Source organism: Lolium rigidum, chromosome 5, assembly GCF_022539505.1.
Source record: "Lolium rigidum isolate FL_2022 chromosome 5, APGP_CSIRO_Lrig_0.1, whole genome shotgun sequence".
In the NCBI taxonomy this organism is placed as follows: Eukaryota; Viridiplantae; Streptophyta; class Magnoliopsida; order Poales; family Poaceae; genus Lolium; species Lolium rigidum.
The window spans coordinates 202,133,815-202,147,635 of NC_061512.1; the positions used below are offsets into that span (position 1 = coordinate 202,133,815).

At 43.3% G+C, this 13,821-nt stretch overlaps 3 long non-coding RNA genes across 3 annotated transcripts; 1 reads left to right on the forward strand and 2 right to left on the reverse strand.

The window, feature by feature from the left end:
* Nucleotides 1-403: 403 nt before the first annotated feature.
* Nucleotides 404-4,784, reverse strand: LOC124653343. The gene is made up of 2 exons (XR_006987874.1): nt 1,538-4,784; nt 404-974 (listed from the first exon to the last, which is right to left on the reverse strand). It is a non-coding gene; the product is annotated as an uncharacterized LOC124653343 (long non-coding RNA).
* A 30-nt stretch (nt 4,785-4,814) lies between these two features.
* LOC124653345 lies at nt 4,815-6,927 on the reverse strand. The gene is made up of 4 exons (XR_006987876.1): nt 6,888-6,927; nt 6,725-6,801; nt 6,207-6,338; nt 4,815-4,967 (listed from the first exon to the last, which is right to left on the reverse strand). It is a non-coding gene; the product is annotated as an uncharacterized LOC124653345 (long non-coding RNA).
* A 2,363-nt stretch (nt 6,928-9,290) lies between these two features.
* Nucleotides 9,291-12,005, forward strand: LOC124653344. The gene is made up of 3 exons (XR_006987875.1): nt 9,291-9,435; nt 10,604-10,872; nt 11,543-12,005. It is a non-coding gene; the product is annotated as an uncharacterized LOC124653344 (long non-coding RNA).
* The last annotated feature ends 1,816 nt before the right edge of the window (nt 12,006-13,821 follow it).

The window sequence follows — 13,821 nt, forward strand, 5'->3', positions numbered from 1 at the left end:
AGCAAAAGCAACGACGGAATGATCGATCAGAACAGCTACTACAAAACCTAGGGAAATACAACAAAAAGAAAGAAACAAAACGACATGCACTTGGCCCGCTCGATGGCTTTCCTCTGTGTGCGTGCGGGGGGGGGGGGGGGGGGGTCACAGGAAGCACACAGCCGGCTCTTGAACAGCTCTCATCTGCTTCTTTTTTTGTCTACAATCTTGAATCTCCGTTACGGGCTGAGCAGTTTCTCTTCAGGTAACGGTAAGCCAGAAACTGTGATTTACAAGATTGATCCGATGCAGTGATGTCTTGCTCTGCTTGCAGCGCAAGGGCAATCCATCAAGTCTCAAGGATATGTGCCTGCAGCGGCAAACAACTAGTACTACTAGTTGAGCCAATTCATCAAGGAAAGGATTGCTCACTCAAAATCTCGCCACGACTTTTGCCACTTTTCTCAAGATTCACAGCAGATAAATCAACAATATAAGTGGCACACGTACAACCCAACTCTCTGCTACAAACGCAGAGTTAGGGCCACCAAACGGTGCAGCAAAGGGAGACAACAGTTAATACTACTCTATTACACAGTTCCTGAACCTGGAGCATCACAGCTCCTGAATAATGCTACTACCATCCGACACTACTCAGCATCACAAGGACCGGAACATTATACATGCAGCGACCCACGTGGCGGACACCGAAGTGGCCAGATGCATAGACGGTCAGCAATGGAGTTCATGTCCAGTGCTTGCTGCTGCTTAAATCCTCGCAAGCATCTCATTCTCGAAACCACCAATCTGATCCAAGAACCTGGAACACAATAGGGTAGCAGATCATGTATCGCAAGCCTGGAAGCACTCTAGCAATGCAATGAAGACGAGCTGGAACACAACAGCATAGCAGATCAAATCATTTTCGAGGTGAAGTTACAGGAATCAGTAACTTGGTCCATCAGCACGATACGACCCCTTCGAAGCATCAACACCTGCCGTGCCAAGAATCACAAATCAATACGCTGCTCTAAACAACAACAAAAGGCTACCAAATTGTTCGATATGGAAACCTCTAGAACTGGCATTAACGTGTAAAAAAACAAATACATGAACCTTTGATTCTATCCGTTCCGGATTTATCAACACGAAAAAGAATACCAACAGCAAGTGAGTTGTTTGAAATAGGAACAGAGATCTCATTCCAAGCACTGCAAGAGTGACAGGTAATAATAACAGAGTTTGAAATTCTTATCATGACCACCCAAAGGCTAAAGTACAATAACAAAGTGAACTTAGGGAATTATTAGCATGGGCAATTCAGCTCCAGAGACTGTACTATAGAACCAAAACAGCAGGTAGTAACCTGATTAATAGCCAGCACAACACCAAGATCATGCCATGACCAAATCCTAGAAACCATCCCACCATCACCAAAATCTAAACCAACACTTCATCTGCTCGATGGCTGGAGCACATTACAGCTACAGCTCCATGGCTGGGGTATCACAGAGCAGAGAGCACACAAATAAGAAAGGATAGGAACCGGAAACTTGACCTGGAGGCGGAGTAGAAGGCCGCTGCTGCCTGAACCTGCCAGGCCACGTCATCCTCGACGCCGAGCGATGTCACCCTCACTATACCAGACCAAGCGGGACTGGCAAGAAACAGAAAATACATTAATAATTTGGTCATTATCAAAACTATCAATCACGCAGATATCATATATGCTAATGACATGACCAAACAGATTTTTATTGAAGTAAAAAAGATTGAAATTTTGTCATGAACTTCCTTCATTCCTGGAAATTTATAAACCACGAATTCAGGTTGGCATATATCATGTTAGCACTCACCCAACATGGTATATCCACAAGCTCAGACTTCACAATCCAGGAAGAGTACAGACAATGGAAATACTCCACCAATTCAATCAATGAACAAAGGAAACTAACATTGCACAGCAAGTAGTACCCAGTCACAAAACTTCACATGCAAATAAGACAGGCCAATTTTCTTGAATAATATGGATTCAGAATTGAGCATGTCAAAGTAAGAGTAAAAGGTAAACAACTAACTTGGTACATGCAGCAGATAGCTAGTTTGATCTCTGTATATAGCTAGTTAGAGAGGTCCCAAACTACCAGGTGAAAGAAAGAAAAATAGCACAAATGATCCCAGGTGTAGGACCAACGATTTGACATCACCCATTCCAATAATTTGATGTGACAGAATAGAATGAAAAACAGATAGAACATGAGGAGATGATCAACTGCTGGGCCATACAAATGCATGATTTAGACACAAGCAAAACATGAAACTCCAGGCCAGCAATGGGAATGCATCGGTACAAAGAAATTGTTAGGAATAGAATATAGCTTAGATCATAAGCTAATTAGGCAGTTAGTAAGATTAGCTTAGTAGACAGTTATTTTATCCAAACGCCGCGTCCCTCCGAGAGGGCGCGAACCTTGTAAACCACCTCTGATTGGCACCTGTTCCTGGGGTATAAATACCCCCTATTCATCAATGAAAGCAAGTGTTCTTTCTTTGAAATCTTTTACTTCAAACAGAAATCACAACAATTAGGAACCAGAAACTTCCCTAAAAGAACACATGGAGTCGCTTGACGAAGGCCATGAGAGTTTTGTTTAGCCCTCCTCGTTATCCTTGAACAAGAACAATGCATGGTTTTTCTCAAAAAAAAGAGAAAAGAACAATGCATGGTCAGCAAAGCAAATACTGATATTTAAAAAAGGCTCCAAAATAACTGCTGCTAATAAACACAACTGTACCCTGCATTAATGCATTCTTCACCTGGCAAGCAAAAACACTTGAACATAAGAAGCATGCTCGACAAGTCCTAGACATGACACTAAATTAGTAACTGTCAATGCAATGAATAAATCATAACACCAGCTCTTCTTATCAGATTGATAACAACAAAGTGAGAAAACGACTTGGGCAACTTGAATAAAATCCATTTAAATCAAACCAAACAGTAGAGTTCTTTAAACACCCAACACGAGCATATATTGTTCTTATAAGCTGGCTGGTTACGAGTGCAAGTGTGTCCATTGGATACTAAACACACTTGTTCTCATCATTCATTCATTTACTAATGACCCAGTAAACCAAAAACTGACATATTTATAAAAGAACAAACCATGGTCAGCTCAACAAAAAGCAAACACTGACACTTAAAAATTGTAACTCCAAATAATAGCCGGTAATGAACACACGTGTATGCTTCATTCACTACCCAACCAATAATAAAAACTAGCGACTAAGCTAGCTAATGGATCAAAATTAATAAGCAGTGAGTGCTCAAAATTTCGGTATGAAATTGTTTTTTCTTTGTACATCAAAACCAGCACAAACAGTATGCTTCAATTTAGACTACTGCCTACAGCACAACCTGTGATAGGACATTCAAACACAATGAACGAGAGTTTCCATAACACCGAGCAGCAAACACCAATGAATGGTAATGCACAGGAGCACACAAAGAAAGCAAGCAACAGAAAACAAAGCTCTACAGACAGGGCAAGCACAAACTCGTGCATATGTACACATCAAGAAGGTAAACATCACAAACACAGAGCTCTAGCCAACGCCAACTTGCTATCCCGGAAACTCTTCTTCTTGAGAGAATGACCATCTGACCTCAAATTATCCAGGATTAACCACATGTCAAATTCTCAGTAACACAAGATACTATGGTTGTCCAGATCATCATCATCATCACAATAATTCAAATAAAGCTAGAAATCCTGTTATCATGAAGATATATAGAGGAACCAAAAACTTTACATAAACACAACATGGAGTCGAAGAACAAGGTTACCGTTGTCCTTTAGTCCTCCTCGTTATCCTTCAACAACAACATGGTCAGCAAAGCAAACGCTGATATCATGGTATATTTGACATGAACGGATGGTACCAGCAGCACAAGCAAGCTACAAATTCATCATTCGAGATAAACAGCAACATAGGCCCATAAATCCATGTGAATTCAGCATTGGCAAATACTACACAATACACATATTGATGTCACAAAGGATATTCCAGTATAGCACCAGATCATGGAAAACAACACAGGATCCCATCAAACTTAAAAATGAAGCACTAGAGTACTACATATAGAGATCATGGAAAACAACACATAATTTGTAGGAAGCAATCATGTTAGTAAATATTTCAGTTTAGTTAATTAATTAGGTGAAGATATGGACAACTCTCATAACACCAAAAATTGCATGATTAATATACTCAAATGAAGCACACCATAGCAACTCAATAGCCTTCATAAACCAGAACGTGTAATTAAAAGAATAGTCACAAAGCAGATTCTTGCTTCTTTACTACCCATGAAACTACTCCAAAAAAACTAGCTCGTTGGCTGGCTATTTAAACATGTTAAATCAAGCAAACAACACTACTCCAAACAAAATACAATAAAATTGCATCAGGACATGATCAACTACACAAAACAAATAATGATCAATCAAATGCTTGTGGCTGCTATACTACTCCATCAACACTTAACACTTACTTTGCAGGAGAAAAGAAAAACATCTCACCACCACACGACTAAGATAGCAGATACTTGAAACAGAACTAGGTGAAGAGGTTCTATTACCTCCACCAGATCATAACAACAACAAAATTTCTTCAACTTCAGAAATAACAAAACAGCTACAGCTAGATAGCACTGTTACCAACACAGTTCACCAGCTGCAGTAACCATGCCAAACAACAAGGGCATGGCTAGCACAACACGCAAACACAGCCATGACACGCTGGAGAGGATGAGATTACCTCGACACCATACATCCTGGACATCTAATGGTCCAGGAAGTCCTGGTCGTAGCCATGGAGCAGCTGGGCGCCGTCGGTGCCGGCGGCCTCTATAGCAATATGAGCAGCCCGCCACATCCGCCGCTGCGGAACTCGTGTCACAGATTGTGTGATATACCCATCAGCGTCTGGCCACAAAAAATTAGACAAGTCAAAGCGTGCTCATTAGAAATAACATACAGAATTCATGCCCAAAGAATTTTAGGCAAGCCACAGAAGTAAAAGCTATTCATGTCCAATACCAGAATAAATAATCAAGATGCTAACAATGTTACAACACACACACACCAACACACTACCTTTCTCAACATACTTGTATCATATATGCTAAGACTAAATTGTGCCCTTAACACCACTAATTTCAGCCATGCAGCTTTGCATACACACATAAACAGTATGAACCATTCATTTCAAAAGTTCAATCTCCAACATTCTAATTTTCTTTAACTAAACAGTGTCAAAACAATTACAAGAGCTACAGGAGGATGAACTCTGGCCCATGCATAGACATCAAGTCTGAACATACCAAAAACTGCATGATTAATATACTAACCAGAACAGACCATAACAACTAACTGTCCTTTCTAAATTGCTCAAACTATACATGTAAAGAAGGTTCACACAGAACTGATTTGCACTGAATATGCAACCAAACGTGCAAACTGCTTGCATTTCTTCTTCCCAAAAAATTACATGATTAATATAGCGAGAAGAAGCAAACCATAGCAACTAAATCCCCTTTCTCAATTTCTCAAACTAGACATGTACAGAAGGTTCACATAGCACTGATTTGCATCGATGTGCAACAAAGCGTGACAAGCAATTATGTTTCTCCACCCATTTTTATCTTCCTGCAGCTAACAACCCCAAACTTGCATGATTAATTAATATACTAATTAGCATGAGACCATATAGCAACTAAATTTTCATTCTCAATTACTCAAAAGTATACATGCACAGAATATTCACACAGATCAAATCCTTTTCCTTACAGCAAAAATCATCTCCTTAAAGCTAGAGATTAGTTACTTTTTTGTGGAAAGTCAAGTGTTCCTAACAAATACAAGGGACACCTTGTACCAACATTTACAAGCCCAACAGAAGCACAAGAAAGGAAACAAGAACTATGCATGTTGAGACCGAAATAACTCCATCAGCACACACAAAATTGGAGGACTACTACCTAGCGTGCATGACTAGAAAAATATTCAGTCCGTGGATAGAAGATTATGAATCGCTACATAGGGAGCTGCAACAAATCTGAACAATGGCGACTAGGCCTTGTACAGCTACCTACTGGCCAACCTAGAGAGTTGATGGAGCGATTTAGTACAAAATGGAAAAAGATGGCAGCGGACATGAGGCACCTTCCTAGCAGGCAGCCATCGCCGTCCTTGTCGTCCCTGGCGGCGTCATCCGAGCAGGGCAAGCCATCAGTCCTGAAGAACCCGCCGGCTCCCGTCCTTGCTGCCGCCCTCGCCTCAGGCTGTTACCACCGGCTGCTCAAGAGAGAATAGGTAGCAAAATAGTATAAGTGAACTTTAATGAAATAACTAGCTACTGATTTACAAAAGAAGCTAGCTCCAGCCATGCTAAAGCTAGAAAACTAGTGGCTGATACCACTAAGCTATCCTCCTCTCTAAGATAAGGGATCGGGCCAGGAAACTAGAACTGAACATTTCAGCTTGGGTTAACTAAAGTTAAATGCAGAGAAGTACAGAAGCTCGGTTAACACCGAAACTTGCAGCATGGTTAATATTAGTAATCAGCAGCAGACCTCAAAATTAAGTATACATGTACAGAATGTTGGCACAATAGCATTGATTATCCTCTGTATGCAACCACAACGTCCTGCGGCTACAAATCGTCGATGAATTAGTCTCACCTGCATCGTGCTACTAGTGCATCCCGCGGACGGCGGCGACCATCAGCAGGGCATCCCGCCTCAGCTCCTCCGGCTACCTGCAACAGAAAGAAGCGATTTTTTTTTTCAGAATGGGCAGAAGAGGATTGGGGGCTAGGGGATTGGTTGGGGGCACGACTCGTACATCCAGCAGCAACTGCGGTGGTCGACGCCGCTGGACGGCTCCACCCGCAGCGCCGCAGCCTCCAGACGCGCGAGGACCCGGCGGTGAAGGGCGCGCGCGCAGGGGGACAGAGCGGCGAGGCGAGGCGAGGCGAGGACAGGGACGCGGAAGACCGGGGGGGAGAAGTTCCGCGCGTGGCCTGGCGCCCTGCGGCATCCTCGACGGGACGGCCGGCGACCACTTATAGTTTCGCGGCGGCGCCTTTTTAGAGTCGATTGGAGGTGTGTCGGCGAGTGATTCGGTAGGTGGGCGGCGGCGGAGCTAAGGCTGACGGTGAGGAGGTGTCGGGGTGGCCGGCAGCCATCGAGGCTGGAGCGGCGGAGGTGGGGCGAAGTTGCGGAGCTGCAGCATCCATCTTGAGATGGAGACGGAGGGTGAGTGAGAGAGGCAAGAATTGCGTGCGTTTCGGTTGAAGCGACGCATTTGTGTTTTCGCCGAAGCGACGCACCTCCTTGATTAGCGAGACGTATTCAGCTGCGCTAATTAATCAACCTACTACAGTATTGAGCTGCGCTCCACCGTGCGTGGCATTCGATTGACTACTTGAGCCCATCAAAATAGTAATAATTTGGTGTGCATCTTTCCCACGTACTACCAATGAGCACATTAAGGTTAGTCATGCATGATTGATCAATTGAGCCGATCGAAGAAAAATTGATGTGGCAAACTGTCACGCCACACTTCCATCGAGCACGACACTAGCTAGCAGTGGTAAATACGTACTGACAGCTTAATTAATTTGGTGTGCATCTTTTCCGCGTATAACTTTTTTGGCTCAAGGTTAGCTGGAGTAGCTAGCTAGAATAGTCATGCATGGTTTTATTTGTTCGCACTACGACTTCACAACAATGAGCTAGCTAGCTAGGTATAGCTTTATACTTGTAGTGAAGATGAGCAAAAATCGATCAATGTGAGAGCAACCATCAGCTGTGTTCATGGATACGTGAAAGTTTTCCCGGCAAGATTGTGTATGCATGAATTTAATTTTACATGGACTTGGAGTCGTATTTCACACATGCACCTAGCTAGATACATCACACGTGTATAGAGTTTTCACACGTGCACCTAGCTAAAATTGTTTGCTGATTTACTTTGAGGCAAGCCTGACCACACGCGTCTCTGACTTCATGTCGCCACCGGCGATGACAATAATGATGATGATATTACCGCCGGGGAGAAAGAATATGTTTGCTTTCCCATCCACACTTTGCTTTATACTTTCCAACCCTTTTTCTCCCATCTATTTCTTTCTTCTCCCGCACCATTCTTTCACGTTCTTATTCTTCGGGAACTTCCTCTCGCTCATTCTTTCGCATCACTATTTTCACGACATTTGGAGCTATAATAACACTTCGAGGCCACCGACCCACCTCATGGAAGTATTTTTTTTGTCTTGCGCATGAACATTTCTGAAGATATCCAAACACGGAAAATGTACTGGGCAACTGCCCCGGTTTATCTTTCCATGTGGTGTTTCTTCAACAGCAACAAAAAGGTCCAAACGGCAAAACCGATCATATTTGATTATCTTTCATCGATCTTTTTAACCATCACTGGCCCACTATCAGAGCATAATACGATTGTAATCCATTAAACTCTGCATTCTATGTGGGACATCGGGTCACATGAATTGATTAAAACACTGGTTTTAGGGTCTGATTTGGTCCAGGTAGAGGAGTGGACAGGTTAATTTAATGGATGCCATTGTGATTCTGAGGTGCTTCTTTTGTTGTCAAATATACAGTGTATTACATTCTCGATTGCGTGATAACCTGCATCTGATATGGGGATGGGCAATGCAGGCAATGACGAAGTTCCGCGATGGCCATGGCCGGGAGGAGGAGCAGATCCATCAGAAGCTCGTCGTGGCGCAAGACCGGCGGCGAGGAAGGCATTGAGGACGAGCAGCTGGCTGTCTTTCGCGAGATGCTGCTGTTGGTCTCCATGGGAAGCCGCCACCGGCAACCTTCCTGACACCTCCATGAGATGCAGCTGTCGGCCACCATTCTGTTCGCAGCGAGCTTGACATGCCTGATGGTGCGCCACCTCATTGGCTTATAAGCATTTATTTCTTTCAAAAAAATTCTCCATGCAACCGTTCTTCTGGTTGGCTGTTCTTTTTGTTACTGGACAACTGTGAACTGACATAAAATGATTTTGCAGAGATATGGTCTGTTGCCTGCTGCTCGTCTGCCATGCTCGCGCTCCTTGCTGTGGCTGCCCGAGCGGGCCAAGGGCATGGAGGGCCTGAGCTGCAGTCATATTCCTGGTGGATAGTCGGGACGAGCGACGCGGACGATGGCCGTGTTATGGGGGAGGAGTGGGGCCGTCAGAAGCTCGCTGTGGCGCAAGGCTAGCGGCATGGAGGCGCGGAGGAGAGCTGGTCGGTGGCTGCCTTTGCGAGGTGCTGCTGCCGGGCTCCATGGGGAGCCACCGCCGGCAATCTCCTGTTGCCGGCCACCATTCCGTGTCGTAGCAGGACGCCACCCCAACAAGCTAGCTTCTCCAAGTGAGCTCTCTCTCCTCCTCCATGAAGCCTTGCTACAATTTCTTTCTCTCGTGTTGAATTGAGCATGTCGGTAGTAAATAAAAGCTTGCATGTATAAAACCCCACAAGGTTCATTTCAGGTGTGATCGACAGATCGATCTCATCAGCAGCGCTGTGTGTGTTTTTGGGTGTCTTGGTTAGAGGATTGAACAAGCCTTGGGTAATCCTCAACTTCTCAAGGATGTTCCATGTTTTCTGTGGCATTGTTATTGTGAATTAAATCCATGTGCAGCAGCGACTTGCCTTGGATAATTTAGCAGAGCGGCATGGTTTCGTGATACTTAAGTGTTACTTATTGTTTGCACGGCATTGGTAATTTTGACATCTGACCATTGGCACCGAGAGTAAAGGTGAATTTTCTTTGTTGGTGCCTGTTGTGTATGGTTGATACTTTGCTATGTTAGTGAAAATAAAGGTGTTCATTAGGCTCTGTAAAATGTTTAATAGGTTGCTTCTGCAACAAACGTTCAAGTTTTTTGTGTATTGAATTTGGTCGTTGGTACTTCATTGATGTTGCACAATGTATGTAGTGTATAGCCATTTGGTCGCTGCTGCTTATGGATGTTTCATCTCTGGGTTTATGTCGGAATTTATACTTGGTTAGGGGCTTCCTGCTACCCTTTTGCGCTTTGTTCAAAAAATGGATTTTTAGTGCTCTAATTATTGGCATTCATTGTTGGGTATAATTTTGTTTTGGTCCACAGTATTGGAAGTGTGATTTACCAATACTGATATAAATGTATCAATTTTAGTGTTCAATAATCCCATATGGCTGATTCAAATGTTAGATATTGTGTAGAAAGATTGAAACTTTATTCGTAAATTCAAAATTAGAACGTACTCATAATCTGAATTCCTGGTTTGTTTGTTTAGCTTGAGGTTTCCAAAGAATCTGGATGGCTGCTCTTTTTCGGACAACCATTTCTCTGTTTCTGGCGTAGTCTGATTGATCGTTATTGACACATATGGTTTATTCACATGTTAGATATTCTATTAAAAGATCCCATTTCCGATTTCTAGAGAAGAAGCTATGAGTGCTTTACTAATAAACAGAATCTGGAAGTAATGAAACCTGCGATGAACTTTCTAGTTGAGATTAGAATTCTAATTTTTTTTTGTGTCTGGGCAGCTGTTGCATGGGCGGGCTGATGTGGGGGACGGAGAGGTTGAGCAGGAGGAGGTGCATAGCTCGGCTAGCTGTGGCGACCACATGCGGCAGCGATATCTTTGCCAGCGACGATGACTACGATGTCGCCACACCGTGCACAATCCTGCTCGGGCCTTCCCGCCGCCTGAACTAAGAGGGCACCCCTGCCCTGGTGTAGCTGCAGGACGATGTGAGGCTGCTTCTGCTGCTGCATGTTTGTTCCTTTGTCGATGTGCTTGTCCCATTTTCAGGTATAAGTCAAGTATTATATTTTTTGTGGTATTCAAGTTATGTGCTTGATAAAAATAATTAGGTTGAATGTATGTGGGCTGCCATAGCTGGGTTCATTCGAATTGAGCTGGGCATGGTTGTATTTTTTAGGAGAGGCCAGTCTACTATTTGGAAGCACGTTGTGTGAATTGTTGCAATGTTCATGCATCAATCTTTTTACCTGGGTTGGTGAGCAGTTGCAAAACAATGTTCATGCTGCTGTTGCTGTAGTGTTGTATCTGCATGCTTTTGTGGTGTCCATTTCCAGGCTTACCTATTTATACATACATGCTATGGAGATGTATCAGACCTTTGGTCTGACTAGTTCTTTTCCTGTAGCTGAACAATAATGTTTTATTTCGATGTACAAATATATCAAGGTTGTTGTGGTCGGTTTGGTTAGTTGGTGTGCAGAGCATAGAAAGGAACCACACTTTGTGTCTTGCTTGGTTGTGAATTCCTCAAGTGTTTGCCTAGTGTTGTTTTGTTGCCAACTTTGATACTTGATGCTGAACAGCTAGGTCTACCACACGGTCTTGCTTGAATGCTTATTTGCTGTCAAACAGAAGTTTTTATGTCTTAAAAAGAAATCCTCTTGCCATTCATTTTGTGACAGCAACTAAGCTACCCTTCACATTTTGATATCTACAGCTAATGTTCTTACCATCAGCCGTTGTCTACGGCTGGAGCAAGTGCCGGGAGTTCCACAATGAACCCTTACTACTGAACACATGTATTACCAGCCAGCCAACACTTTTCTCTTTTGCATTGCCAATGTTTGATTTTGCGCAGCTAGTCATTAACGTCATCGAGGACATATGCTAGGGCATCGAGTGCTAGGAAAAGGCTGCTGGGATACTCTGTATCAAGCCATGTTGTTTGATACCTAAAGAAAGTGTAGATTTTAGCATACTTGATTCTTGCTGATGCTAGAAATCTTTTTGCTAGAGGAACCTGTCCACCAAATAACTCAGAATCTGCAACTTATATGTTGTGCTGGAAAAGTATGTCTTATCTCGTTTTGCCTTGGCCATTTTACATAGTAACAATCGGATCTCATGATTCTCAAGCTTGTAAACATCATTGTGCTTGATAAAATATATTATGCTTCTGTTAGTAGGAATCAACTGATATGAAAGGATGGAACAATCTAGCTCTATACAGTATACTCATTATTCTTCTGTGTGTTCTGATGCCTTCTCTTAGCTGTATATCCTTCGCCTAGCTTGGAAATGACATCTACATGTACTTTGTATGTTTAGCTTGGAAATTGTTGCCTGACTTTAATGTTTTCTAGCTTTAGTAATTCCTTTTGTAATAACATAAGAATTGTACTAGTTTCTAACCACTTCATTTTTCTGTGTTTCTGTATCTTAGGGGATTTCCAGTTGTTGGAGCTGGCTAGGAGGTAGCGATGGCTGCCGGATCTATCCGATTGACGGTGCTAGTCTCCGTCCTCGACTTTGTGAGAGTTTAGGTGAGTGTCAGGTTCCTCTCTTGTCTCTTCTCAATTAGGACTGTGCCGGTGTGGTTATATTGGCATGATATTTGCGTTGCTGGTCTATGTCAGCAGAGTTTGCTTGTGCTGCTTAACTTTTTGTAGTGGCACTGCTTTTGTTTAGTATCATGTGCTCATCTCTGATGAAAACTACATTGTGTAGCTATGAAATTGTTTAGGATTGGCTGGCTCACTCGATAGTCTTAGTTATCTAGTTGTAGCTACTGAACATGGTAAGAAGAGAGTGATCACTGATGTGATGACCCAGCGTACCACTGCATGGTGTAGTACACAAGTCGTTGACATAACACAAGTGAAACACCGTTCCACCCATATTACATCTCTCAGAGTGGTACAACAGAAACATATGCGAGTCCAAGGTATGTCTATAGAAGTACACACGAACAGTTTACATAAGATCCACACACCCTCCTACTTTACGGTGAGGTAAAACTTCAAATAAAGCTCCGGAAGAACGACTCGTAATCTATCTTATTGCTAGCTTAAGTTCAAGAGCTACTTGGCTTGCTATAGAAATCTAGCTACTTAGGTGCTAGGATTAGGGAAAGGTTCCCTTCTATTGCTAGTCTAGGTTTCCATTATAGCTGATGCAGGAGTTGACTCCATTGACTTCGTTGATTGGATTCTTCATCTTGTTGCAGTTGACTCCTTTGTCTTCGAGTTCCACGGTAGTTTCTCCTTCGGTGCATTGCTCTAAGAAGGGGGTTCAAACGAGATAGAATGAGTACGAGCGTACTCAGCAAGTTCATATTAGGAAATATGTGTATCATGCACTAGCTACAGCCATAGACCGGAAAGTCATAGGCCAATGCAAGTTTTCATAAACATTTCTTCAAAAGGTTTATTTTATTCCGAAAACTATGCCCGTCGGTCTTCACAGAGTTGACCAGAACTTCGTGGAGTTCCTTTCCTGCCGCGTTCAGCGTTCCTTCCCGGAACAGGGAGTGACGAGTCACAATTCGATATCCTCTGCGAGAGGTGCGTTACTTTTCCCATAAGAGAACTTATCCTTGATACCAACCGGGTGATCGTTCCCGTCCACACTTCCTTGGTGTGGGGCCGGGTGTAAGGTCCAAGCCAATCACCGCCTTCTCCGCGACCCCGCAAACCCACCCTTTTGTCCAACCGTACACCTCCGGTAGACTTCCCCGATAATACGGCTTTACTCATGGTGTACTCTGGACAATCCCTCATAGATGGTAGAGATTAACATCACTAATGGATGGGGATTTAAAAGGATATCCCAACCTATTGCGGCAGTGCCTCCAACACCCCACCGTCTCTACCAATCCGTTGGCGTGCGAAGGGAAAAGATACGACTGACTTCCCCGAGCCATTATAGATCTTATGGTCAACGCGATATGTACGGCGCTAGAATCAACTGGACGGCATTGGTAATTAATCCTAGGGT